At 37.4% G+C, this 24915-nt stretch overlaps 1 protein-coding gene across 37 annotated transcripts in view; it reads left to right on the top strand.

Annotated features, from left to right (window-relative positions):
• Positions 1-24915, top strand: part of NRCAM (neuronal cell adhesion molecule) — a 156019-nt gene that overhangs the window by 22896 nt on the left and 108208 nt on the right. For 36 of the 37 annotated variants that reach the window (XM_032687356.1, XM_032687357.1, XM_032687363.1 and 33 more), the window contains exon 3: positions 23723-23805. The exons of the other annotated variant lie outside the window; for it this stretch is intronic. The gene's annotated coding sequence lies outside the window, so the exon portion shown is untranslated. The remainder of the gene's footprint in view (positions 1-23722; positions 23806-24915) is intronic. 37 annotated transcript variants of the gene reach the window in all.

The raw sequence follows: 24915 nt of genomic DNA on the forward strand, positions 1-24915 counted from the left end.
GTGCTGCAGATTTCATTAAAATACAATTAAAATGAAATACAACAAAACTTAATAAGACAAACTTGATTAGGAGATGAACTATTAAATTCATATTACCCCTAGGTGTTACTTGATCATTATAATTTTTATGTGGATTTGAGAGCAATTATCTGTTGTAACTAAATCTTGGTTTCTTAAAAAAAAAGGATTTTAAAAAATCTTGGGTTTTAGAAGACTTAATAATCTTAATTCTGTAGTTGATTTATATCTGTTAAAGACAGAATTTTTTACATTTTTTAAAAAAGTCATACTGTGTGTAGTGTTCATCTTCTGAACTGGGATGTCTTGGGTGCAATTAGAAGTAATGTTGAATCTGCAGTTTATCCTGAAGGTCAATCTTACACACTTGCAATGATAGTAAATTTTTGTGTTGATCAACTGAAAAAGGCTTGTGTGTTCATCAAAAGGGGTTGAATTATCTACCTAATGGCTTCTGAAAAACTCATAAATATGTGTGGAGATGGGTGTGAAACTCTAGGAAGCATCTGTGAACAGAGGGGAACTGTAGATTTCCTGCCTGGAGATGCAGAAGTTCAGGCATGGGGAAATGACACCTTTTTGGGTCCTGCCCCAGAAAATAGGCTTGTGACCCTTCCCCTTTACTGCTTTCCTATGCTCCATGGGTTCTCACCTACACCTTGTGTTACATCACAGATTTATGTCAGACAAGATCTGTTTTATCAGACAGAGCTCTAATTTACCATCTGTGAGCAGTCATCGGGCCTACTGTGAAAGAAGTAAGGTAAAATAAAAACTCCTGAAGTCCTTGCTTGTTCTATGACTGCACAGGGCCCTGTTCCCTTTACTTGACCTGCCCAGGTGTGACTTACCCTGTGGCATTGGGCAGCAAAGCTCGTGTGAGTCTGAGATGGACAGATACCTGTTTTCATTGGTTTATGTGGTCTGGACTATTAGTTTTCAGTTAAAGTGACCATTTTTAGACCAAGAACTTTTATGCTAGTGATTAGTTAGTACTGACTCACTTCAGTATAGGTATGAGGAATGTGGAATGTGAGGAACTGTAAACTTCTCAGCCACTAGCACAGAAACCTACCTCTGAATTTACTCCTGCTTCCATCTACCAAAAAAAAGGCGGTTTGGCTGGAATAAAGGTACCTGACTGTGATCTATACCTGCCTGTGATCTGCTGGATTCGGGAACTCTGAGAGAACTTGCTCTTAGATTTATGGATGTGCATGTGTTAGAGTTTGTACTGTTTGTACTGTTACCGAAAATGGGAATTGAATCATGATTTACTTCACCAGAGAATTTATTTGTTTGGTACTGAAAACATTTGCTTATCAGTATGATAAGTACTCTTATCAATTTTGTTTTGGCTTGGTGTTTTGTATGGAAACCTTCTGTGGAAACCTCCTATTCCTCAATTTCAGAGTACGAAAATGATTGCAGAGTATGAATGTAGTTCAGTGATTCATGAACATGTTGCCATAAGCATTTGTGGCTTATTAAACGAGGCTTAATTTTAGTGATGCTCAATTTTGGTATTTTAATACTGTGTTCCAAAATAAACCTAAATGGTTATTTTTAAGCTTTGTTTGTTTGTTTAATTAATCATTAATCTAGGAAAAACATATAGGTTTTTAATCTACAAAACTGCTTATCACTGGGAAATAATTTTACTGCTCTTAGTATTTTACTGGGAAAACCTGTTCTCATTCACAGTGTAAAACTAAATTATGTCTGTTCTTGTAAGGTAAAAACTTTGTACACCTTGGGATTTTTGTTTGTTTGTAAGATCATAGCAAGCTGCTCCTAGAGTGGACAAGTGTTAGCCTGGACAGGGAAGAGGCTGAATTGTCCATCTGAGGTGGAAGGCTGGATGAGCTGGGTCAGAGAGGCTGCAGCAGCACAAAAGGTTCCCACTCAGGGCTCATCACAGCCCTGCCTGGACTCAAACCATCTCCTGCTGTCTCCTGATAGGGTGTTTCTGCTCTTCAATCTTCAGCAAGTGCCAGGAGGAGTTTGGCTTAGGTTCAGTGTTAGATCTAAGCCAGCCTTATGCATTCATGCATTAAATGTGAAGCTGACAACCTCTCTTGGAGTTCAGGGAGCTGGGCACATCTAAACTCTCTCCAGTAAGCAGCCTGAGATCCCAGCATGAGGTTCAGAGAGCTAGTCTAACTGCTCACAGCCTCCCCAGGCTTGGCAGGATTTACTAGCCCAAGGTCAGCACAGAGAACCTGAGCATGCCGTTCCTCACGGGGTATCTGAAAGGCTTTTTATGTGCAAATTTTCATACGGACCTGCTTTACATGGCTATACAGGTGCTGAGCCCACCTGTAATGAGCTGAGCTGCCTCTAATACCGTGAGCAGTAGCACAGGCCTCAGAAGAGGCCAACTGTTGTCACTGTGGGAGTGAATGTCTGGTCCCTCACTGCCCTAGAGATGAAGGTTTCTAGCACCTGAGCTGCTTCAGGTGTAGCTACACTGTACCACTATGTCTGTGGAGACACATGGTCAGAGATAACAGTTCTTTGAGACAGTCTGAGGCTGAATACTGCCTCAGTTCAAACATTAAAAAAGTAACTATGGGTAGCTTGTAATAAATGGGGGTGGAGGTTAAGAAATGAGAGAGAAGAAAACACAAAAAAAAGTGCGTCAGAGGTGCGTCCTCACTTATGAGAGAGAGAAGTTTCTCAAGCTCCTTCAAGTGGGAGCAGATGGGAGTAGTGAGGTTTTCCAGTTGTGAAACATGGACTGTTCCCTGTATGTTTCCTGTTGATAGCACTTTCATGGAAATCATTCAGGGGCTAAACTATATGGTCTATCCTTCAAGACAAGTATCTTAGCCCAGCCCGATGTCCTAGGCGGCAATACATGACACCTTCTGGACCTGCTGATTTCCCTGAGGAGGAGTATCTGACCCCTTCTGTACTGGTGACTGTGCGTTAGAGCACGCAGTGACCCAGCTACGGCAAGAGGAATTGACAGTTCTCTCATATTGGCTTCATGTGGCTGAGATCAGTGCCCTGGGTATGGGAACAGGGTGGGTTATCCTCTGTCAGTGAGGAGTGGGTGTTGAACCAGGATTGAAGTGTTAATATGCATAAGATAGTTGTGGTCTCCACCATGTTTCGAATCCCAAATGACTACCTGCCATCCCGTTTTCCAAACCCAACTCAAAATAAAGTAATAACTTCACTGGGCATGTGAAGTAGGAAGACCTTTCACCTCCTGGGAAAAAGTTACCTGAAATCTAGGACAGAAGTTTTTTTTCTGATCTGCTTTTTGGAATTTAGAGTTTTAAATTTCAGTGAAGTTAGAAGGCTTGGCTAAACACTTGGTTGCCTAGATGAAACAGGGAGAGAGAAAAATCCCAGTTGATTTTTGCAGTTGCAGCCAAAGGCTAAGTTTGTCTAGATTTTCCCATTCTACTTAGCTTTTAAAGCAGGAGTTGTAGTGTAATGTTTGTTTGTTTGGGGCATTTTTGGTTGGTTGTTGTTCATGCTACTAGGTCTAAGAAACCATACACTTCAAGAAGGAAAGGTTTTTAAATGGAGAAAAGCGGTTGAAATGTGTAATGGAAAACTTCAGAATATGCATTTGTAGCCGAAGGTTGAACAGTGGAATACTTTTTAAGGTATGAGAAAAAGGTGTGGTGTTTCAAGCTTGGCTTTTTTGCCTTACAGAAATGTAAGCCTTTCATTTCATGTTTATTGAAGTATGGAAAGACATGGAAAACAGAACTTGGTTGTCAGGCTCAACAGGGATTCTTATGACTTCCTTTCATGTTTCCCTCCTGCTTAATCTCTCTTAAATCAAGAGAAAAATCTTGTTATGCTTCCATGTAATGTCACCATTTTCAGTCATGATTAATGCTTGATAGGCATTCTAGTTTCTTAAGTCATTAGTAATGAGTTACTAAAAAACCTGTGTGGGTTTTTTTTTTTTTCCTCTGCTGCATTTCATATGATACTTGTTAGGGAAAGCTAAACAACTTTGCTGCTTTCAGCCTATTTCAGTAAGTTGTCATTATTGTTCTGTAGTGAATTATAGGATGTAATGTTGTTATTCATTTAGATTCTTTCTCTTCTCTCTGCAAGACAGCCAAAGATGCATGTGTATCTGAACAACCTTCATTGAAATAATCAGTGAGGTTCAAGATGATTTATAGAAAACAGTGGGCGATCCTTCTTTGTTGGAGGGTCTTTTGTAATCCTAAAGATGGCACGTCAGTGGGGTATGGCAGTGAGTGGGCTTTAAAGAGCAAGGGTGCATAAGAGGTGATTCATGGAATACTGAAACAGGATGATTTCAAGTGAGGGTTTAAATTCAAAATGCAGAGAAACATTTTCTTCAAGTACAAACACTGTAAATATGTGAAATATTTCTTATTGTACACTTCATTTGAACTATTAAACCAGCCTGAGACAGTTCTTGAGTTTGTCTCTGCTTTCCGTCCTCTTGGTGAGTGTATTACCTTGTTAACTTCCTAGTCCTAACAATAAAGACCTTGGAAAGACTTTTGTGTAATGCCAGACAGATGATGCAAGGCATAAATACAGCTTTCGGAAACATCCTTTAGTGTCTTTCTTAGTGAAACCTGAGCATAAAGGTTGGTATTTTTAACTGGTAGGATTTCAATAGACTTGCATCACTGCTGGAGCCTAAGTAAATGTTATTTTTTTCTTGCTGTATTCTTCGAAGCGATGTAATGGAGGAAAAAAATAAAGTTACAGTATTTCACAAGACAAAGAAGAAAAGCCCCCCTGGCATCTGAGTGCTGGTTTTGACGCTTTTTAGTGTGAAGGAGAGTGATGACAATGACCTCCAGTTCAGATAATGATTCCCAGTTAATCATTATTTGTGAGAATGACCTCTATTAAGAATTCAGTGCTTTCCTGACATAATTTTCTATTGACTTAATAGCTGTTAAATTTGACTTGATCTTTTTATGCCCTACTAGCATGTGTTGATTGGGAAGGCCTCTTTTTCCTTGTTAGCTGTCTGTATCCTCAACTATATTCTTTCTGCCTTCAACAGGATTGTAATTTAGTGACATCTAGTCAATTGTCAGATGTTGCTTGACAAACTTATCGCTGTTTCCCCTGATGACCTCTCAAGGAACTCTGAAGCTGTGTTGCCTTCTAGGACTGGACCCATAAACTGTATTTTGAGATGAGCGGAAAGAAGAATTCAGTTCAGCTGTAAGGAGAAGCATATCCGGTTTCCTTTTTTACACAAAATACTTGCACGTTTTTTGCTGAATAAAATATTTTGCTTTTTCACCTTTTACTTAGGATGAATTTACAGTGGGTGGTATCAATATTATTCAAACATCACTATAAAATGATAATTCAGAGAAGTGAAAAATGCAAGAAGTGATGGAACAGGCAATAATTTTTTTTATTTGAAGGCCATCTTCTTGTTAGACCACGAACACTTGACAAAGTTTTTTTTTCAAATGAGCATCATGAAATACAAGATTTAGTCACACTTGTAAAGGTGCACATTCTAAAGGAAAGCAAACTACTGTTGTCTGTTCTCCACGTTTCTATATTATTTTTCAGTTGGGTTTTTTAGGTGTCAATAAAAAAAAAGTTTTGCAGTTTTTAATCATTTAACATTCTTACAGTCAGTATCTTTATGTCAGCAGATAACCTGTGAAACTGGATAAGATATGGGTAATTCAGTGCATGTATTTACCTAACAAAAGCTTTTACAAAGGCCATGACAACCTCCAAAACCTTGACTGATTTCAGTATTAATAAATATTTTAAGAAACTTCCTTAGAGAGCCTGTCTAATGATTGAATTTGAGATCTATATTAATTTATTCTGTTAATTTCCATTAATTTTGACATGTTTCTTCCTTATTAATTTTGACCTCTCAACAGTGTGACTTTCATCACCATAAACCAATCAAAAACAGTTCACTAATTTTTTTAATGAACTAGAAGTTTTCATAATATCTTTTCATGGAGTGGAAAAAGGCAATTATTACCAGCTATTTCAGATATTAATATGATCAAATGCTTACTTTAATATATTATCTGTGCATTTACAAGTTTAGCATCTCTGTGATCTTGGGAGAGCTAAAAAAAATTACTTAACTTCACTCTGTACTTAGTGAAAATGATGTATATAGAGACCTTTTAAAAGGATTAACATTAAGAGTATTTTAATCCTGTGTGCTTATTACATTGATTAAACAATTTGTTTTAAGAATGCATTATGTGGAATATATTTCTATATGCAGCAATTCACTCAATATGAATTACTCAAACTCTGCCATATAATCTCAGTCGCAGTATAAGATCTGCAGGTCACTGATGAAGACAACTCTCCATGCAAAATGCCTGGAAGACCTTCTTTCCCTAATCACTTGGTTTGAATCCAAGCCTTTGCACCAGGAGCTGGTGACACTGTGGTCCATGAACAGGTACATAAAGGTGTCTCTGCAGAGAAGGCAAGCTGGCAGAATGAGTGGAAAGCAAAACAAACCAAGAAAATGGGACGGTCTGTGCATGACTGGACTTGTGAATTCTCAAACTTTTATGCAGCTAAAGAGAGAACTTGAATCAGGAGTCAGTGTGTCTTGTCCTCACACTCAGAGCTTTTTTTTTTAACTTTAGGTCTTTGGCTTCTTAATATGAAAAGCTCTCTGTATGCTCTATAAGAAAGCTGAAATGTAATTTTTAAAGCACCTAGGCTCTTAGTGTTCTCTTTTTTGGGGTTAGTGTTTTAGAATGGAAAAACAGATTGAAATGCTTTTTTTTCTGGAGTTCATTCTTAGCCCTCACATTGGAAATTTCCTATTGAGGCGGTGAGGGGTGGAAATTGGCAACATTTATTTAAAATACAAATCTCCGCCCACCATGCTTAAACCGTCAAATATTCAAGTGCCCCTTTTAAAGGCTTATTGAATAATTGAAACAATTGTATACTTTTGTTTCTAATAATTGATCTATTTAATTTACTGTAAAATGATCTCACACAGCATATGAACAACAGTCTAACTTGTATGATTGTGCTGATCAGTGTGTATTGCAGCATTCCTTATCCTTAAAAATACTGGATTGCAGGTATATGGTGGAGGTTTGCTTTTTTTAATGTCAGCCACTTGGGAGTTCTTGATTTGGTGAATCACGTAGGATGGTGCAGTGATTAGATGCCAAGTCACGATCCAGTGCTTTGAGCTAAATTTTGCTTCCAGTGTGCTGCTTTTGAATTAAAAGCTCTTCTTACTGGCACTGTTATGTTTCAGACAGGAAAGGAGCTCTCTTTTAGCTGCTCCTTAGCGTCTGGGTTTCCCTCAAGGGTCTGTGCCTTGCAGTGCAGGCTGCTGGCGTCTAAGTTTGGGCTGTAAGGATTCCAGCTGCCTCCACAGTTGTTTTAGTGGATGACATGTATGTACATAGTAAAGGATAATCTGCTGCTTGATGCTTATGCTTGCTGAAGTCCTACATCCAGAGTAGGCTCCTAAAAATGTGGGAACACTGAGCCAAAAGTCAAGTATTGCTCTGAGAAGAGCAGACAGTGCCGAGCCATCTGAGTAAGCTTTGTGCTGCACTAGTTCTGGATGCAGGTTTTCCTCCAGTGGTTTTTAACAGTGGTTGAGAACAACTTTCATACTGTAATATTTAAACACTTTGGAGGAAATTATACCTGAGGAAACGGTTACACAATACTGAGCTAAAATTAGAGCTCTGTTCAAACCTGGAGATTAGTTTTTGTTATGTGTTCTTTCCTATTTTAAGTCATTTTAATTCATATGGACACAGTGATATCAAATTGCATTAAATAAATATAACTTGTAACAGTTGATCATGTCTCACCCTTTATTATTAAGGAAGGGATTGTTAATGTTACCTCTTTTTAAAGCTGTCTGACACTACTGTTTGCTGCAAGCTAAATTTGTTTGAAAAACTTCAGCCAAAGTAATTCAATCACTTCTGAAGATGATGACAGAGTAGAAGTTATTAAAAACAAAAAGCCACAGCTTTTACTTAGGAACCTTTTCCTTCCTTTCGAAGATTGGTACTTTGCCATAACTATGAACATTTGCTTATTACTGGCTGAATTGAAGAATCTTCAGCTTTTCTGTTTTCTGTAACAAAGCATAATCTGTAGCAAATAGTGTACCTGCACTGAGTGCATCCCAGATCATACCTACAGGCTTTCTTTGTATTTAGAGTAATAAGCTATCAGGAGCTTAGCAGGGAAAGAAAGTTTTCCCTTTGGTTAATAATATTGTTTGTCAGTAATTTAGAGGGATGAATAGCTGGTAATGTGGAGGAGCAAGGAGAGTCAGTAAGAGGGTGAATGGATAGGTCCAGAGTCTGTGAGGAGCTGTGGAACTGACAAAGCTGGGACTGGGAACTCCTAGACAAGAAGGGCATCTGTGCCTGGTAGGCAATTGGGATAAGGTGTCTGCCTTGGCACTGCTGAGTGCTGCATCCTCTAGTAGCCTGAGCACTTCCACACCATGTGGCATTTGGTGCTGTCTTCTCTGACTCCTACAAAGTAATCCCATGCCTTAAATCAACTGATAGTTTTGGAAGATTTAATTCAAAGTATCTGGTATAATGTCAGGATTCTGCTGCAGCTCAGCAGGATGTTATTTTCCATAGGATGGACTTAGTTACATATGTTGTGTGTCTTGGGGAGCGTAAGAGCATGTGTGCCAGGAGCTGCCTCGGGCAGTGTTGAAGCACTGTTGGATGAAATTGAGGTAATGCTGTCTGTTGCCAACAGCCCCCAAGCGAGGTGACGCTTTAGAAAGCTAGCTGAGGGGACCAAACAGTGTGGATGATCAAGCAGATCAGTGCTTCAGCTCCTGCACATATCTTTTTTTTGTGAGCAGTACTCATGTGTTGATATGATGAATTTGGCAGAGATTAGGCCTCTGAAGTTGGGGAATTGAGAGAAATAGATCAGCCTAAAGACTGGAAGCTTGTTGATGTGCATGCATTTGGAGGACAGAAAGGATGAGTGGAGTAGGTAAGAGTAAGAGGTGGGACAACCAGGAGAAACCTTAAGGAACTGGTAAAGCTGAAGCTTGGTTAACAGAGAGCATGAGACAAAGGTTTAGGAGTAGCAATGTAAGAAGAGATGGGACACAGATGTACAAAAAATGCCTCTAGGCTGAAATGTGCTTCTGAACAGTATCCATTGCACAGCTTCAGATGTTGACTCCAAATGTCTGGGGTCATCTGCTGTGTATTTCACTGCAAAACCATAAGTTGTCTCTTCCACTGGTGATATTTTGCAAAGAGAAGTTCCCTTTTTGTTTCTGCTTCTCTTTAGATCACTTATGCAGAGGTAAGGCCAGAGTTTAGATCACTTGTAACACATCTAAAGGTCCCAACTGCTTTTAAGCTATGTCATTATTTATAATGATGAATAGATATAATTTCTATTCCCAGAAATTTCTCTGAAGATCTACTATGAAAATTTTGCTGAAAGAAATCAGAACTCCAAAATAGAACACTCAATAGAAACATTAGAATAAATTTGCAAGTGTGATAAGAGTTTGAATCTCAGTCACTCTGAGTGATTATAATGCACTCATAAATGTGCATTATAATCATTACATGATAAGGCATGCTGTAGTTGATGTAATAAATCACCTGCTTATATAAGGGGCAGGGCTGAAATTGCTGCTGGAAAATTTGATTTAATTATTGATATGAGTATAGAGATTAGTGTAAAGATAACAGATCATCCTGCCATGTACTGTTTATGAAATATATGTGAAATTGGATGATGGGGGAAGCACACATAGAGGGAACCAACACATAGAAGGCACTCCCAGAGTATTTAATGTCAAAATCTGCAGGACAACCACTTTGCAGAAACTCTCCCGTTCCCTGGGAATGAATTCTCTATCACTTCTAGCATGGATGACTTGAGTTGTCTATTTTCAGATATTTTCAGATACGTACTAATAGTCTTCTGGATTCTTTTCTCACTTTCTTCTCCCAGAGTTAGTGTTTGTGGGATGGTTGAACCCCCAGCTTCCAGGCTTAGTGACAGAGCTGTCTTTGTGGTGCTGGCAGATGATCTATCAGCTCTTTTCCTGCCAGTCAGTGGGGGTTTGCAGCACACAAAACCCCAGTTCCCACTGCCCATTGGGAGAGCACAGAGCTTGGCAGCTTTAATCATTTGCCAGCTCACAAAAACATGTTGGGTTTTCCAACCTTATAACCAAGATCAAAATCATCTCTAGTGGAAGTTTAGTTTTGTTAGCATTCCTCACTCCTTTTTTTGGGGCAAAAACAATCTCTAGGTGTTGTTGGGTTTTATTTTCTTTGTTATCTTAAGTTTTGCTTTTTACTAGAGAAGTCAGGTGGTTTTTGTGGTTGCTCATGTTCTCAGCAGGTGGTGAAAATTAATTTGATGCCCTGTAGCTTTGACAGCTGTTACAAATATATGTGCTAGGTGCAAAATGAAAATATCTTACTACTCTTCTACACTGTCTACTGCAGACTGTGTAGTAAGTCAGTCTAGCTGATTGACTGAACTAGTACCTGAACTAGCTTCCTAAATCCAGATGCGCTTTTCACTTGCCTCTGATATATAAAAAGGGTAAGGACATATTCCACAGTGATTTCAGGGAATGAAGTAGAGTTTAGTTGAAAGGAAGGCTGATTTAGACTGTCAGACATGTTTAGCAGAAAGCTAAATGTAGTCCTAACACAGGTACATTACAGTGTTTGCTAAAAAAGGGGCATGATTTATACATGGAGGTTCTGGCCACTGCTGACACTTGGAAGTAACATCCTGGTTTGAATTGGATTGGGAACTAAGGTCAGAAGAATCAGAGAGTGCTGAGTCCTGGTAGCTGCAGAATGAGGGGGAAACAAAAAGCAGAACCAGATTCATTCTGACAGGTGCATGCAGAACACAGTGAAGTACTAATATCTCTTGCTGATTTTGTCATCACCAAAGTTTCTTGTCTTTTGAAGATTGTGTAATTGTCATACTGGAGCATCATCTGCTGCTGGTCTGTAGCCCTGAGTCATTTCAGCTCTCAACAGGATGTGTAAAATAAGAGCTGCCATTTGACTGTGCCATGTTAAGTGATGGTTCGAAGCTTGTAGAATTCTCTGTAAAATAGTCTTATATTTCAATCTGTATTAAAAAGGTTTTTTGAAGTTTTCATTTTCCAAATAAATGAAAGTTCTTGGACTTCACTTTATTTGTGCACATCTGAATTTTATTAACTTCCATATTAACACAGAAGGGATGAGGGAATGTACAATTTCGACTGACAGGTCCTGTTACTCTGTTGTTCGATGTCCCCTAGGTTAATCCAAGTTCAGCATCATTTGTCAGGTTACAGTGAGGAGGTCAGGCCTTTGCAAGGCTGGCAGAAAAATGTGAGCTGTTTTAACAGAACCGCCCTCAGCGTGAGGTTTCGTTGTGTTTAGTTCTCGTTTCGTTTAAACATAAACCAGAATGACATGCTTGAATTATCAAAAGCCGTTGTTATTTTCTCAAGATTCTTTTTTTCTCAAAATAAGCTTTGATTTTGACTTCCACATTTATTATTTTTTTTATAATGTGGATATCTTGGTCGTGCAGATACTGAGTCAGTAGTGTTGTAGTTGATGTGAAGGCAAATGTCCTCAGGAACTGGAAGCTGAAAGTTTTGCACTGCATGCTTTAAACTTCCTTCTCAATCTCAAAAACCTTCTTTAATTAATTTTTTATTTTGATAAAATAGACATGTCAAAATAACATTAAACATTAATAATGCCACGGCTTTAACTTGCTGTGTGTTTTTGAATTATCTCGTACTTCAAAGTTAGTTGATAGCACTTGATGTTGACCTCAATCAATATTTGCCTATAAATCCTTCTAAGAAAATTACAGTGCCTCATTTTTTTTTTTTTACACTGTTTGTTGGTTTTTATTTCCTTTAAGCTGTTTGAATGCCAGTTCCCATACTGGATTTGGTTTTATCAATAGTATACACTTAATCTCTTGCTGTTTGTAGTGTTTTGAGAGTGAAAGTATGTTTTAAAGTTGTTTGCTACTTGTGGTCCTTGTCCAAATATTGTAATTTTTCTGATAAGGGAGAATTGTGCATGTATACCACCACTGGCTGTGCTGATGGATTATCATAGACAGGCTACAACATAGTGGAAAGTGCAGAAAAGAAAAATAATCTGATTTGCACTTGGGGAACAGTTCTATAGCAGCACTGGAATTAAATATACTTTTGATTTTATTTACTAGGTACTTAGTATGTTTTCAAGTCCCCAATCTTTGTTTTTACATGATCATCCTTTAAGTATTTATTGGTTTTACAATCATCCTAATAAATTTTACTGTTCTTTAATGGAAAATGAAACAGTAGCTAAAATAATTAATATGTTAACTCCTTCATTTCAGGTTTAAGTATATTTTCAAACAAAAATCCCTAAAGCTTAGCAAAGTGAAACCAGATCTTTGTGTTTGTAGAAAAGAATTGCTGAAAGCTTATTTATCAAGTCAAGAGGTGGTCTACTTGAATAATCTCTTATTTAAGGTGAAAAAAGATATATTTCCAGTTTTTTGAGGCTATCATTACTTTTTAATAGGCTATATTTGCTAAGGTAGTTTCCAAACACGTTTTGCAGAATTTCAGTAAGACTTGGGGTTGTCATAACTTGGCATTTCACCCATCATAGATCCTGAACCAAAATAGTCCTGGTTTTATAATGAGGTAACATCTCTAACATCAGGCTTTCAGGAAAGATGAAGTGTGTATATATTTATATCTATATCTATATATATCTCCATAGACCATAATAGTACAACTAGAGTAATTAGGTAAGATTAAAGTTCCAAGTTTGACTTTTCCAGTAAATAGTGAAGTTAGAAAAATACTTGAAGGTTGCTGGGAAGAACTCATTGGAACTGGGGGCTTTGTTATTTTGGAGAGGTGTCCAGTACAGACAGAGAAGTAAATTGGGAGACCATATGATGAGTGAATGTTCAGGCTTCACTGGGGTATTCCCAGATTCATTTTATGATTTTCTTTGTGTGTCAAAATAGTGACTAATACCAGTATACTGAATAAAATAGCATTAATTTTCATGTCCTTAGAAGCCCCTCAAAGGCAACCCTCCCACTTTCAAAGTTCATATTTGATTACCATATATGTTGTAAACACATCCACCTTTGAGTCTTGAGGCTGCATTTGTTAGGGACATGTGTTATCTGCACTTTTAGAGGGGAACACAACACATTTCTGTTATGTCAGTCACCTGCTGGAAATGCATTGGTTTCCTGGCTATAGTCATCTGGAAACCGGAGCTGCAACCTCTTGTAGAAGTAAAACCTGTCCTAGGGATGGAGATCTCCACTGGGTTTGTAAAACAGGTAGCTAATTTGCAATTCTGCATATGGCATGCAATTTGGTAAACAAAAAGTTCTTTAAATGGTTTATATTTAAATAAAGAAATTATATGTAAATTATATTCCTCCTTCTGCAATTGGAAAGTAAAATAATTTGATACCTTTGGACTCTTGTTATACATTTCTAATGAAAGGACAAGACTGTGTTATTACCGCCTCCGGAGGTAATCCAACAAACTGTACTTGTAGGTGTCACAGTTACAGCTGTGCCATTTTTCCATCTGCTGCAGCTGTCTCTGCAGCAGTTCTGGCTGATTCAAACCAGATTTGCTGTACGGAAGGCAAATACTAAATAACCGAACTGGATGGTTGGCAACTCCAGCCTCCTAGGTGCAGAAATGATTCCAAACACCTTTCTTCTCAAGCTGCTAGGAAAAGAGAGGTGCATCTGCTGTTTATCAGCCTGTTTGAAAACAGGTGTCTGCAAAGGTCAGGTTCTTGGGGAGACTTCTAGGTGCCTTTTTTTTTTTTTTTTCTTTTCCAGTAAGAAGTCATTTGACAAATGTGCAAAGTAAGGACAAAAATATGAAGGGCATGACTGCTTTGGGGTTTTTAGTGATAAAGCCCATTTTTGTATGTGTGTGAGTGTTTAATTCCTTACTGTAGAGAACACAAAATCATGCAGTCCATGCAAATCAAAAACTGAGCCTTCTGTGAATTTCGATGTGTGGGAATTTGTATATAATGAATCTGATATTAATTATGTTAGTAAAAATTCCATATTAAAACATTTTAATAATGACTTTATTTCTACATGAATCATACCCTCTTTGGTCTTTTTGTATATCTTAACCAACCTACTACTTTCTTTCCCTACTGCTAGTATTTGCATATTATATTTTCTTACTGAAACTATCTTTTGAGTGTATGATTTTATTGTTCAGTTGACCACTATTGCCTCTATTGCCTCTGTAGTTTTACTGTCTTTAAAGGAAATACAAATACTTCAACTTTTTGTTGTTGCAGATGTAAAGAAGCCATTATGCCTTTGTGGCTATTGCTTGTCGCCCCTTCAGTGGGTATTGTAAAAATGAAATATTTACTCTATTCACGCAACACTGACTCAGAGAAGTTAGTTGCTACACTAAATCATTTGACAACTTACAAAGTATTAATGCCATGTAGTCTTTGTGCAGATATGAGTGGCACATCTAGAGACATATCTTTGAAATCGGCAGGTATAATTACAAAGAAAAATATGAAATGTCCTCTTTCCATAAGTAATGCCAAGTTATTCAGATGTATTTAAAATCAAATGTAGTTCAAACTGGACTGCAGGAAGGAATGGTTTCAAGCCTTTGATTTTTTTTATTTTTTTTTTTTCATATCCAGGTCAACAGTTGAAATTCCTTCCAGATCAGTAGTCATCAAAATTAATTGACCTATCAGAAGATTGGCAAAAAGATTTTTAAAATCGAGACCTTAAAATCTTAATTGTATAGTATGAAAGGGCTCAGCAATGTTTAAAGAACTTAAACCTAAAACCAGTTTCGTGTGTGTTAATAGCATAGATGTTCAACCTCAGAAACAGAAGGTTTGAAATGAAAGTTCGTGGACGATGATGCCCAGAAGTGCATTTATGAACAATGTGCAACTTTTCCCTTTCGAATAGCTGAACAAGGCCCTGTTCTATTCCAAGCAGATCCTCTCTGGGTACTGTGGCCTCAGATACAGCATGGATATCAGATGTAGATGTTCAAACAACACGTACCTTACCAAGCTGAAGTGTCTCAAAGAAGATTTCTGCATCCAAAGAAGACTCAATTTTATTAATTTTTTTCCTTCCCTTGAGCATGGATTAAAAAGTGCATATGCCAGAATCTTGATTCTCTCTTCTTGGGGTTTTTTGTTTGCTTGTCTGGATGGATGGTTTTTTGGTTTTTGTGTTCCTGTTTGGTTGTTTTGGGATGTTTGCAGAATCAAGATTCTAACCTCACTTTGTAGCTGTCATCTTTTTCCTTCTATCCTTTTCCCATTCTCCCTCAGGCTTGATTCTGTTCAATTTGTGTGTGTGTGTGTGTGTAGTTGATGCAAATTCATTTAGGCTATGCACTAGATGTGTTTAGTTTCAGTAACTTCTTCCTTGGTTGCCTACAGGCACTGCAGCATCAGCAGATCTATTTTGTTTCTGAAGCTGCAATTGGTTTTCTAGCTGCTGATAAATCTCCTCATCCTGAGGCTGGGAAGTGTACATTTGTCTACATTTACACTGCATCTCTGTGATCCATGTATTTAAACTGCTTTAGTGTCAAGGACACTCATTGTGCACAGAGAGGAAGTGCAAAGCATTTGTTCCTCTGTGAAAAGGGATGGAGAACAGTACTAGAGAAAATCTTAGTATAATTAAAGTTAATGCTGTGAATCTTATTATGGAACATCCTCATCAAAAAGTAACATGAAAAGAGAAAGAAAGCCTATGTACAATACTAAGCTGTATGTGCTGGTAAAATAATAAAGTGAATGAACCTTGAGTTATTGAAGAGGATGCTTCTCAGTCAGCTGTGCTGGAGTCATTTCTGGGAAACCTCACTCTCCTTGGCAACTTCTCTGTGATTAACAGCTTATGTGTGCAAACAAAGTCTTTCCCTGTAAAAGATTCAGAGAAATGGAACCTGTATGAGTCTGCATCACCAAAGTGTTCGAAAAGTGATTTTCTGTAGCTGGCAAATAGCCAGCTTTGGCTGGTACAGTGAGCATCAAGAAAATGTAGAAAAGAGACAGAGAAGCCTAAGAATGATAATCAGGGTGTATATGCTACAGTCTTTTTGGAACAAAGAATAGTTATTCAAGTCTAGTTAAAAATTACTTAACCTACTTTCCCTACTGTGGTCTGCTGGTGACTAGTAAGGAATAACTGGCCGTGTTCTGGTAGAGAGCATCCTGAATGCTTGTAGGAAAAAGAACCCACAAAAGGAATAAATTATTGAGAGAGCAACAGTAAGTCCATGAAATTTCAGTGGTAACATCTAAAACCAGTAGAAGTGGTTATGATGAAGCTTTAAAGTAAATAAACAAATTCTATAATCCTTAGAGGATCCTGCTCTTCACAATTTTTCTTTGTAATATCACTTTGCTTATTAGATAATCTTTACAATTCACCTCCCAACCCAAATAGCTGGAGTGAGTTTTTGGGATAAGGATACACAGGTGACAGTGAATAGTCATCTTGCATATCTTGCTATGCCTATGAAGCTATCTTTTTGAAAGTAGTCTGCACTTTAAGATATTTTCAGACTCTGTAATTGTAAAGGCATTTTTCATAAAGAAACTGGAAACTTTTGCACACAAAATTATGATCACTGAAAACTTTACCGGTGAAGTAAAAGGAAATTGAAGCTGGCAAATGAAAAAGAAAAAAAATCCGTTTGTATATGCAAAAACATGAGAAAGAGAAGATGAATTTATCAAAACGTGCACAAGGAACAAAGCCAAATCACGGCTATGCATTCCCTCAAGTCCCATGTAAGAAATGGAAATGTTTTCTCTGCTGCTTTTCAAACAACGAAACAGTAGTAGTAGTAGTAGTAGTAGTAGTAGTAGTAGTAGTAGTAGTAGTAAACCATCCAGCATGCCTAATCTTAGTCCTGGTGTGATTATCCTTTAAATACTGTCCTAGTCAAGTGGACATGCCAGGAGACTTAATGGTATACCTTTCAATACTTAAGTCTTTACTCTAAAAATAATATTTACATGACTTCAATTGTAATTGTTAGGCATACAGAAGATTTTAAAACATTTAGGGTCCAAAATAACAGGTGGAACAACCAGCCCATTTTATTAGAGTCCTATGACTGTAACCTTTTTGTCTTCTCCACTGCCCTACCCTAACTGCACAAGCATCTTTTGAGTCTTCCTGTGCCCCCTCCCTAGGTAATTGTGAACCCCACTGCCTTTTGAGAGTTACAGATTCCATATGTGTTTGCCCAGTCCAACCTACCGAAGTCTGAGGCGAGCGTCTGGGGTTGAACTCCATAACGAAGTTAGCTTGAGCTGCTTCAAGATCTCATCTGAGTATTGCACTAGCTCAATTTTGATGAGAATATGGCTTGGCCTCAGAAAGGATAAATGGTCTGTTACTTTTCCTAGTCATTATCATATGTCTGGAAAGAGTTGAGGATGTTTGAAAAGGAAGGTCAAAAATGCATGAAAAAAGAGATGGATGAATAATTAACATCATCAGACAATTACTAGATATTTCTTGGAATCTGTTTTTCATCTTTTCTAACAAGGAGATTTCAAAGTAAGGAATTGTGTACTGTATGTGCTCGTCAGTTATTTTTAGCTTAAACAGTTCAAGAGGTTAAAAAGTAGTTTTGTTAATACATGAATTTTGCACTAGGATGTTCTTAATGGTTATATTAGTTTAAAGCTTCCTGAGGCTAAAATGGTACTAAGATGAAATAAAAGATGCCACTGGTAATATTATTATTGCAAAACGTGCTTATCTCAGTGAACCTTTACAGAGGCAGACATGATTATTTCTGTTGAACTAAAAATAGCTGCTGTGACTGAAAATCTTCTCCTAATAAAAATGTATTGGGAAGTAAGGGAACAAGTTGAAAGGCTTCTTTGTAAGTCTGCACCACAAAGAGTCTGTTTTATTATGCTAGCTGCTGTCTTTACAGTCAAGTAACAGATTTTGCTATGAGTTTTGAGCTGTCCATTAAATATAACACCTCCATTTTTTGAATGTTTTGAGTAGCCCACTGAGTAGCTACTGGCTGAAAAGTGGGAATCACAGTGGGAAGCTGAAGGGGAGTGGGCCTCTGGAGCATTTAGTGTTTAATCTACAGCTGTAGTGAAGCAGTGTGCAGAAATAATTCTGATTAGGCTTGGTCAATCAGATGATAAAATGAGCCCCTCCATCATTCAACTCTAAACTTTGGAGAACATATTCTGCTTAAACCCAGTGAAACAAAAACTCTGGTCAATCAGTTATATTTTAGCTGATTTCCTGGTATAATATGCTGTCAATGGCAGAGGGGCACAAATAGTTAAGCTACTGCGTTAGTGAAATCCTGTTTTCTTCTGGCATTTTGTTTTGGAAGGAATGATTGAAACAATGAAAATAGTGGTTTTGAGAATTGAGCTTTAACAAGAATTAAATGTTGCTAAATACAAATAACAGATTAATACTCTGCCCCATTGGTGGCATGGTAAGTAACTTCTTATTTACAGATTCATGTCAGCTGTTGTCATTTGAATATACAGCTGTAAGTGTGCAGTTAAGGATCAATAACCTTGAATGGCAGAGGTTTTGCCTAATCAGCACTGTATTATTTGAAATGTTGCTAAATTTTCACATAAAAAAATCAATTGTAACTTCTGTTTTTCTAAGATTTTTTTTGTCCTCCTCAGCTTAAGTGTTGGCAGCTCTAGAATTGCAGCATATATGTGACTTGGGAGCTCAGTTAGGATACTCTGGTTCTATTTCAGCAAGTTTAAGAGTTCAGGTGGATGTAGTCATTATTGAACCTTGCTGGCAGTCTACTTTGAAGTAGATTCTTAAATACAGCTCATGCTTTTGTGAGGAAAAGCATTGTTCTAATAAGACTTGAAAACAGAGCAAATTTCAGAGGACCAGATGAGATTATTGTTATGAACTGATGCTGGTGCTAATAAAGTCTGATGGAATTCTTACTGTTACGTATAAAAAGATGAAAAGCCCTTAAAGGTAGAAATGTTTTAACTGGACTTGAAAATACTAGTAATAAAAAAAAAATTTAAAAAAAAAAGAAAAATATGGACTTATGGCAGAACAGAAACAACAGTTTTTAAATAGGGTTTCTTTCTTCAGGAGTTGTGAAAAATGGCAGCGTTCTGTACTGTTTAAGGTAGTTCCTTGGAAAGCAAAGGTGGTCCAGAGGTTAACATGGTGTGTGAAATCCATGTCTATAGTACTGTAGGCAAGCACATTTGACTCTTTAAAATATTTTCTTTTGTATCTCAGTACATTTAAATTTTCTTCTTTACACTGGAGTTTCACTACTGAGTACATATTGTAGTTTTTGCAGTGGTCTGCCTCTCAGACACCACTGATGGACACCAGAGGATTGTCCCCCTGGCAAGTCATCAAGTAGAATGAATGTAAAGAAAAAATTGAACTATAGCTCTAAGTTAAGAGGCAAGTTACAGGTAGTTGCTTAGAGGGAAATTGTGGATAAGGTAAGATCTGGATACAAATCTTAATGTTGGTTTTTACCAACTGCATACTTTATACACTGCATATAATGAAAAGAAACCATATATATTTTTTTGTTTTGTTAATAGAATCACATTACTTTTAAACACAGAAACAAATGGAAAAATGCCCTAGTAGCATGTGCATCATTTTATTAAAAGGTTCATGCAGCTAAGCAGATTTAGCTCTGCTTTTATATAAATACAGGGAAATGTTTAACCCCTATTGTATGGTCACAAAGCCTGTGCTGATCACACAGAAGCTTGGGAGGGCCGAGGACAAAGCGATGGGCTGCTGGAAACGGCTCCTTTTGTACGTGCCTCTGCACACAGGCCAGCAACAGCAGGGCTTAACAGCAGAGTTTTGTCAAGTTTGCAACATGAAGGAGAGCATGGTACAAATTCTTACCTCTCACTAACAGAAAGAAAGGAAAAAGTAACCCACCAAAAAAGGAAGAGGACCAAGACAGCTGTATAGCTACATGCACAAGGTAACGGCCAAGTTCCCTTTTCTATTCTGGTACTTCTCAATCACTTACATAGTTGAGATTTATCTATCATAGTGTTAGTTAGTTTGATTTATTTGGAATGAAGTAGCATGAGGAAATGCAGGCTATAACTCTGAACAGAATAAACCTACTCCATGTAACATACTGAAACATTTGACTTCAGTTAACAGTCTAGGGATTGAAATCAATGCAGTTATAATTTGTATACGTGAAGGGAGGGCATGACTGTTTTGATTAGTATAATGTGTGTAAAAATTTGGGCATTGTTCTTATGGATAATCTAGGCTGAAATACTTTCCCTGGGAAATGTCTTCATGAGGATGTGTGTATCAGAAATGAAAACCCAAAAAGTTGCTTTTGTTGTATTTCCAGGATATTTTTTTCCATTGCTACTTTGTCAGAATCATCTGGGGTTGAACACACCCAGAAATAAGAAAGATATGACAGCAAGATGGATCACTGCCCTCATCAACCAATCACAGTAGTTTTCTCCTTTTCTGAGAGCTCCTCATTACTCCTTAGTTCTGAAAGAATGGATATGAGGGTGAACAATGGAGCTCTGAAGTACTGGATTGCATAAAACTGTGCTTAAAAACACTAAATGAATTTTATATGTCACAAAGCAAATATTTTATATTAAATAATTTTCTGCAGTATTATAAAGTAAACAGAAACTGAATTATATTTTATGTGTATATAGATATATTATTAATTTTAGGAGAAAGCTGCATATTGTCTCACTATGGCTTCTTAAGGCTACATTAAAAATATCTTGACATTTTAAGGAATATTTTTTAATACATTTTATATAAAACCATTTAGCCAATCAGATTATAAAATAAAAATGGATTTTTTACATTTGAACTTTTTGCATAGTTACTTATTGCGACCTATGTATTTCTTATTCTAAATTTAACTTCCCTGAAGTCTCTCAATGCTGTTACTAGAAAAGCAACAATACTATGTAAATTGTAGTTCTTTTGCAAATTTTTAAACTAATAAATATGCAGTAACATAATGTCAAGTGCAGAAAAGTAAAAAGTATGCTTTTGCATTTCCACAATATGCTAGTGGCTAAGCAGATTACATGACCCCAAATATATCTAATAAATTTTAAAACATATTTCCTCTAATCTGCAGACTATTTTAAAAAACATTTTTTTTACCCTCCTCCTTGATTTTTCCTTTCATATTAGGTTTTTCCCCTTCTTTTAATGAGTGTTAGCATTCTGCAAAAGATTTCCTGCACAGTCAGCAGAGGTGTGGTTTTCTGCTTTATGTGAGGTCTTACACAAGTCATCCCTGGGGTTCAGATCATGCCTAACTTTTAAACAACACCCTTGAGGCTACAGATGTTCTTTACTGGTAATAACAAGTCAGGGACAAATTCCTGTCATCAAGGTAGACTTGTTGGCAAGGGCTGGTCTGCATCTGCATTTTAATGTTTTAGAAAAAGCAGACTGGCTGTGATCTGAGTGTTGTCTGGGTGCTGTGGTGTTTCTGCAGCCCTAATACGTAGCTGGTGTCCTTTAGTTCAGAGTATCCAGAATGGTGAGGTCTGTGTTGCAGCCCATCAACGTTACGATGGTGCAGCCTAATACTGTAAATCCGTGGGGTGCTGCAGGGTGTCCCATGGAGGCAGGGGCAGGCTGCAACTGAGGATGCAGTGCCTGGCATGGGAGAATTGCAGGGCTGTCTGGAGTGGAAAGTCAAAACTTAAGGCAGTCTTGTCCATGCTGTTGTTTGGAAGGGTTCTTTTGGGCTGGAACGTTCTCTGAAGCATGCTCTGGTTTTGTCTTGCAGACAGTGAGTTGGTGGACTGAACCAGCCAGGAAGCAGCGTTAATGGCAGGGTAGATGCAGCTGTTACCTGGATATAGTAGGATCTGTGTGATCATTGTCAGACTGTGCCGTGGCCAATTAGGAGTTCCAGGCATGTAGCACTGCTGAATGCAAGTTCTGTGTTGACTTTGGCTCGTCAAGGTCTTGCTGGTTTGCAGGGAGCTGTTCCAGCTGAATATAGATGCAGGGGGTTGCAAGCAATTTGAGTGCTGGAATAAAGATGAAGGCAATGGAGTGAATCTCCAAAGTGAATTTCACTCCAGTGAAATAAATTATATATGCCAAAACTCCTGAGGTTACAAAGATAATGTATTATTTCCAGTACTTTATTGTGTAAGAGCAACAAGTTGTTTTGAAAAGAGCATGATAAAAATCAGTTGATGAGAAGCGTTGTTTGTTACTGGAAAAAAAAACTACAAGAGTTCTAGTTTCTAGTCAACAGTTAAGGTTTTGCCTACTGGCAGACCAAATTAACAGTAAAAGGCTTTTAAAAGTATACAGAAAGAAATTGTATGATTGAATTATCAATTTGATGGGAAATTAAACTGATCTTCCTGTATCACTGCTGTAAGCTGAGATATTGCAGTTTCTCCTGGTTTACCTTACAAAACAGTGCCAATCTGCAGTTAAGAGTAAACAAGGAACTTTAATTACTATCCTACAGGTAAAATGTATAGACTTTTATGTACAGTACACACAATAACAGGTGCTGCAGTGATGCTAATTTGTTGTTGTTGGCTTCAGTTCAGCACCAGTTCACTGAAATAAGGACTGCATATTATGGCAAGCATTGCTGAGTTTGCAGGTGAGCAAAATGTGCTGTAAAATTAAAAGACTGTAAGGGAAATCCTCAGTTAGAAAATTTTTGAAGTTCACTTGCAAAATTACTGATCCTGCTTGAACCTTGCTCACTTGAAAGTTCAACTCCACAATAGGCATTACTGCCATGGAAAGATAAGCAACCTTCTTCTCAGCCAAATGCTGAATGTGTTTAAAATAAGTTAAAGTAACAAAAAGTAAGGGACAAGAGGAATTGGGTGCACAGTTCTTGTGAATAAATGAAGGAAAGGAGCAGCTGAATTCAAAACAAACCTCTCCTGCTGTTTCCTCTTTCTTTGTCTTGTGCTTTTAAATTAGGGGGTGTTTGTCAGTCCCATCCTTTCACTAGAATATGAAATAATCTCCTAGAAAGTGTGAGATCAGACAGATGACAAGTTGCCTATAAGTAACCTCTCTCTTTCCGGACAAGTTCTGTGACCAAAGGCTTTTCCTGCAATAGAGGTTTGCTGTCAGCTGCTATGACCTCTTCCAGTAGATATCTTTAGAAGCTTTGGCATCTGTATCCCAAAGAGCACTGAAGTGTTTAGTCCTGAAGAGACAGAGGTACCCAGTATGCCTTAAGTTGGGTTAGTGGACATTGAAAAGATGTGGTTAGGCTTCTCTATTGGCTTGCTCAAGCTTTGTGGAGCACTGACTGTTTATCACTGATGGTACAGTGAGCCTGGATAACTGTATGGGTGCTCCCATTTGATCTAATGTAACTGGCTATTTTTGGAGACCTAAACACAGAACATGATTTCGAAACCTAGGGAGCTGCTTTTGTTTTTAATGCTTCTTATTTTTTCTTTGGCCTAACATATATATTCTACTATTCCACTTGACTTAACTGTATTTAGTATTGCGGCTTTATCAAGACATATATGAAGTATTTGTTGTAATTTAGCAGTTGAACGTGATTATTGGCCTCTATGAATATTTCAGGTTCTATATTATTTTTTTCAGGCAGTGACATAAAGACCTGTCATACAGGGGATAAGAAAGAAGGAAAAGGATAGACATCTTGCTCAGAAGTTATTTGTACAAAGGTAAGGTAATTTTTCCCTCAAAATTTTATTTTCCCATGCTATCTGGGAAAAAAAACCCCAAACTACTGACATTAAGTTTCTATCTGTTACATTTCTATCTTTCAATTTAGTTTCTGTTAATTACTATCCAGAGTAGTCATATAATATGTTCTGCATTTACATGCATTTCCATGTTTGTTTGAGTTAACAGTCAGTGATTCAGATAATTTTTTTAATTTCAACTCAGCTTTTAACTCAAGGGCACATATCAAATATGTTAACTAGAAAAGCAGCTAAAAGTATTTCATAGCTTCACATAATTGAAAGTAGACTTACTCATGTCTGATGTTCCTTACTGGAGAGAACAGGTGTCAGGACAAGTCAACTAGTAAAAAAGTGAGTCTGGAAAAATGGCTTTGGAAGGAATGGGAAATATTGTACAAAAAAATTGGAAGTTTTTTCTTCTAGCATAGATTACAGATTTAGTGATGGGGACATTCTGAAGTCTTTGTTGTCATGGTTTAGGTCCTAAGGTTAAAATGCCCATTTTGGAAGTTCTGAAGTAAGCTTTTGTTTCCCTCCCCACTCCAATCCTCCTACAAACCCCTCCCTGCTCTTGTGTTTGAATTGCATAATTCTTTCAGTGTAAGAACAGAGATAGCTTTACTTGAAGTGAGTAGTAGCTGCTGAATAGTCATCTGTATTTTAGTATCTGGTTGTTTTTTTTTTACTACAAATATGATTTGGGGGTCTTGAATACAGTATTGTGTGTAGTTTACTAGAACAGACCTTTTCTGTCTTTTGTAGTGTGTAGGCGTGGGTGGCTGCAGAGTGTTTTATCCCTCATTTTTGTGGTCTAGCAGACAGAGCATCTGAAAGCATCAGTAATATGTTCAAAACAGAGAAGGGAGGAGATGGTCACTTAAATGTTTTGACTTCTGAATTAAATGCTGACAGTGTTACTAAAAGTAATATTTAGTACATCCTCTCCCTGAAATGCAGATATTTTGTTTGGTTGGTTTTTATCTCTTCTGAAACGGTTCTTGTGTTAGTCACTTAAGAGTTAAATATATCTTTGAAGAAAGAGGACTGTTACTGTAAGCTTTTTAAACTAGATTGCTCTGAAAAAAA

Source organism: Chiroxiphia lanceolata, chromosome 5 (assembly GCF_009829145.1).
Source record: "Chiroxiphia lanceolata isolate bChiLan1 chromosome 5, bChiLan1.pri, whole genome shotgun sequence".
Taxonomy (NCBI): Eukaryota; Metazoa; Chordata; class Aves; order Passeriformes; family Pipridae; genus Chiroxiphia; species Chiroxiphia lanceolata.